Here is a 5176-nt window from a genome sequence, read left to right as displayed (position 1 = left end):
TTTCTCAAAATCACATAAAGTCATATTATAACATCGACTGAGATAAAGAATAAAATGAAATATTAAAATCACGATGTATCTCGCTGCATTGCGCGAGTACGCTTCTAGTTTAAATTAATGTATTAGGGGATTAATATCTATTATGTAATTAAAATTAATTACATATTTTATTTCAAACATAGTAACTAAACATTTTAATAATTTGTAATAAAAAATTACTAAATTACCCTTTTTAACTTATTTAAAAAACAATTTCATTATCTTAAATGATTAGCTCACATTGGATCTCATGATTATTATAAACTATCGAGTTCTCATTTGATTTGATCATGAACACATAAGTATGCTTGCTTTGAAAAATATGTATGTTCAAATAGCTAAATATTTAACCTTTGAAATAAACCACAAAGGTGGTGCCTAATTGGTTTGAGCTTGGCTCCAAAGGTCAAAAAAGTACTTGGAGGTCCCAGATTCAAATCCAAGGAGGAATAAAAATCCCCTTGTGGCCACAGAGGTTCAAATACGGTGACTCCGGACTATCTGCAAAGCAGGTGGCTCCATGGGATTAGTCAGCTCGCATAAAACAACAATATTTAGCAAGATTTGAACTCACGTTAAAACATAAAACAAGCAAGAAATAAAACAAGTGTACCTTTAAACTCTTTTTTTTTTCCATTGCATCGAGACTATAAAGGGGGAGCACGTACACCCTGTAACACCCTAAAGCCCAAAACAACAGACTGACCTAATAACTTCGAATCCAATTTAAAACCATCGTGAAAATTATTGGTAACTCACTACTTGAGACTTATAAGGAGCTAACAATTCTCACCTTTTATCCATGTGGAACGAGTTGTTACACACCCCTCCTATCCGTGTAGATCTTCCCTCGGATGAGATAATATAAATTTCAATTTTCTATATTGTTTAAATTAAAAATCTATTTGAGAGGCTCTTATAATCATAATTGTATAAATATTAAATTTATTTCTTGTTATAAAATACTACTAAATGAAAACAACAATTGCCTACGAATTTTTCCCTAGAAAATCTGTTGTTAAAGGACGATTCATCACAAAACCGTCACAAAAGTTGATAGATAATTCAAATCAGTAACAAATTACACAGAGAATCTTTGGATAATTTATTAGTATTTTCTCAAAAGGCATCGAATTAAAAATTTTATTTATTATATTCAAAATATATTATTTACAAATATAATAGCAAGAGAAATAGGAATAGTGGAAAATGGTGTTGACTTTTTATCCACTCATAGTGAGGAATAAGCATTAATTAATTATATAAACTTATTTAATACATAATATAACGAAATATATCTCGATTTTAATGTTTTATTTTTTTCTTTGTTTCAGTCGATGTTAATATCAAACTAACTATTCTTTAATTTTTTTTTGGTTTAATAGTATAATTTTTTTATAAAGATAATAATTAAGTATTTTTTTGAAGTTAATGACTATCTTAATTATATTTTAGATTTTTTATATTTAAAATGAGATGTTTATCTTTTATTTAATTATGTTTCTCTATAGTTAGTTATATGAAACTTTAATAAGTTGTATTTACGTACCATTTACTTGTAATCTTGAATTTTAAGTAATATACATCAATAAACAGTACTTCATGTATAAAAAATGGGTTTTAAGAGTTTTTTAAATAAATATATAGTATTTAAAATAGTAATTATATTTGTTATTTTCCTTTGTGCATATAGATATTTATTTTTATTATTATATTATATTTAAAGTATTAAAATTATTGTATTTAAAAATGTATTCAAACAAAAAATAGGAAAAAAAAAACAATTTTCATAAAAATGAAAACACTAGAAACTCCTACACCTTGATTGTTTTATGATTTTGGATAAGAGATTATTTCTGTAAAAAAGTAGAAACTCCTACACCAAATAAAGGAACGGTGGGGTCTAAACTTGTCGACGTACCGCGGACGTCCGTATGGATCTGGTGCCACCTTTGACACATGGCAACGATCGTCTGCACCACCGTCAATGAAGAAGAAGACTTGGTTAAGAGTGGGTGCATCTTTAGACGCACACAGCGTGGCACCATAACCATAACCAAAAATCATGATGGCTACGTATGGACCATGGTCGCATATGGTTCCACACTTGTGTGCGCCTAAAAACCATCCTCTTAAACCTTCTCTGCATGCTTTTCACTTTTATCCATGGATGAAGATACATATATATATATATATATATATATATATATAACACACGCACACACACACATATATATATATATATACACATATATATTCAGAGAACATGAAAAGCAGTAACCATCAAACCACGAATATTGAAGCATAAGCTTTGAAAATGGTATGATAGAAAGATGACCTAGTTATCTCGAAATACTGCATGGAAACAACTGTATATATAGTTCCTTTTATATATATATATATATATATATATATACATGTGCATGTATACACACACAGTGTGTATATATATACATGTGTGTGGGTGGGTGTGTGATAAAGGAAGTGAAGATGTGAGAGAGAGATATATATAGATAAGAAAAGGTGGTTAGCTAGGGTTTGAGTTTTGTAATGGCGGTAGATCCTAGCTTGAGGGTGAAGCACCTAGAGTTTGGATTTGCCACATGGTCATATCTGGATCATACATGCGTTGCTGACTGATCATATAAGTGTTGGAAAGTATATATTGCTAAGTGGAAAAACATATTTAATAACAACAAAATACATATATTTAAAAGATAAAAACAACTTCTAATGCTTTATCTCTTTCTCATATACATATATATATATATATATACACACACATATATATATATCTTAATAAATAAATAACTTTTGGGACACGTGTCATGTTTCTATGTGGCAGTTATTGATTTTTCCCACCTAAACATGTATCTAGACTCAATTTTCACTTACGGTTCAAATAGGTCTATTTAAGTGACATGTATCCCTTCGGAGGGTTAATTTCACATATTCGTGGTATAACCGCCTGTCCGCCTTCGCAGAGTAATTGGCGGTTCAGAGTTACAAAATCTGGAGTCCTCCTTTCTAGATATAAGGACCCGTCCAACGATTTCGCCTCCAGATTTAGAAGTAGAAGACTCAATGGTCTTTGCATGTACTATGCAGAGGCTCTATGTCTGGAGTGAAGCTCTGCATCAAACACTTAACCTTTTTGGCATTTAAGCCTTGATCTTCCTTGGAATACAGCACAGACTCTGTATATGAGACACTTAACTCTTGAGTAAGAGCTCTGTCTCTTGATGTCTTCTGCATGAGAACTGTGGGAAAATTCAGACCCTTGGACCCCGCCACCGGGGACTTTCCCCCGGACCCCCGTCGTTTAGGGGCGAAACCCCTAAATCAAAATAAACTCAAACAAGTGTGCACTCCGCACCTTCCTTACCTGTTCGATATTTATCATGATTATATTGATCAACAATTTAATCCCATTACACTTAAATGACATTAGTGATACAAATCATCAACATGAAGTCATCAGATATTGGTTATTTCTCAGACTTACAACATAACTCTGAATTGTTCTATTCTAAACTTAGTTATATAGTTTATTCACAGACTTAAAATACAACTCTGAACTCTTTTTCAGAGTTACGTTTCTGAGTTATAAGAAGTCAAAATTCTTGTGACTCAAAGTTATGATCGTAAATACTTTCTAGACTTAGAAGACAACTCTGAATTCCTCTTATTCAGAGTTAAGTCCAGAGTTATTTTTTAGCTTAACAATAGAATTCTGAATTCTTGTGTTCCAGAGTTAATGTTCAGAGTTTTTTCACATTAATTACACGGGGTCGAACCTAGTGTATATATATATATACACACACACATATATATATATATATATATATATATATATATATGTGTGTGAGTTATTATACAACTCTTTACATTTGTACAACCAATACAACCCAATCTCAACCGTCTATTTAATTTGATGAATATGTGATTTCATAGAAGTTTTGATTGTTTCATAATATAAAGTATTGATCATAATTAATGAACCCTATTCATCTTCCATAAACATTCAAATCATAATAAATGAACTCATATCATTTTTATAAATATCTCAATTAATTGAGTTGCATTGGTTGTACAAATGGACAATGTTGCATTTGAAATATACCATATATAGAGGTGAGTTATTATACAACATTTTACATTTGTACAACCAATACAACCCAATCTCAACCGTCTATTTAATTTGATGAATATGTGATTTTATAGAAGTTTTAATTGTTTCATAATATAAAGTATTGATCATAATTAATGAACCCTATTCATCTTCCATAAATATTCAAATCATATATATATATGATTTGAAATATATATATATATATATATAGAGAGAGAGAGAGAGAGAGAGAGAGAGAGAGAGAAAGAGACTTGGGATCATGTGAGACCAAGGGTTTTTCGTAAGATCCGTAAGACCAATTCTCAACCCTTGGATTAGACCTACAACCTGAACATTCATAATCTCAAAATTGCCACGAGACTTCTCAATAATCACAAAATTGTCACTGTGCAACTTTAGACCATTAGATCATTAGCTTATAAAGATCATTAGCTTATAAAGTTGATCAATAAACATAAATTGGTCTTAGGGGTCTCACGAAAAACCCAACCCTATATATATATATATATATATATATATATATACTTGAAATCATGTGAGACAAGCCTGTTTTCGTGAGACACGATTTTTATACTTGAAACTTCACAGCAAAATACTGTGAAAGTTCGGCTTTTTTTACCTTCTCAACATTTTGTTGTGAAGTTTCAAGTGTAAAAATCGCGTCTCACAAAAACAACATTGTCTCATGTGAACCCAACCATATATATATATATATATATATATGTATGTATATGTGGCGTATTGTATTTTTGAAAACTGTGAGATTCGTTCACGATCACACATGTTGAATCCATATATGGTAATTCACACCGTGATTAAAAAAATGTGTTTTCTATTTCAAAAATTCAATCCAAACATGGTAATTCATGCCGTCAATACTCATTGATCCAAAGCATGAATGTTTTATGTCTCAAACATTTAACCCGATATGATAATTCATATTGTGAATACTCATTAAAATAATGAATATGGTTGGATTTCAAAGTTCTTACAAATAACTGGGTT

At 30.5% G+C, this 5176-nt stretch overlaps 1 protein-coding gene across 1 annotated transcript in view; it reads right to left on the bottom strand.

The window, feature by feature from the left end:
- Nucleotides 1-2234, bottom strand: part of LOC112525358 (basic leucine zipper 23-like) — a 15840-nt gene extending 13606 nt beyond the window's left edge. The window contains exon 1 of the mRNA XM_025135461.1: nucleotides 1961-2234. The gene's annotated coding sequence lies outside the window, so the exon portion shown is untranslated. The remainder of the gene's footprint in view (nucleotides 1-1960) is intronic.
- Between the last annotated feature and the right edge of the window lie 2942 nt (nucleotides 2235-5176).

This window comes from Cynara cardunculus, assembly GCF_001531365.2.
Source record: "Cynara cardunculus var. scolymus isolate 2C chromosome LG 13, CcrdV1, whole genome shotgun sequence".
Classification (NCBI taxonomy): domain Eukaryota; kingdom Viridiplantae; phylum Streptophyta; class Magnoliopsida; order Asterales; family Asteraceae; genus Cynara; species Cynara cardunculus.
The sequence above is the reverse complement of the archived record's forward strand: the minus strand, read 5'-3'. Positions and strand labels throughout refer to the sequence as shown.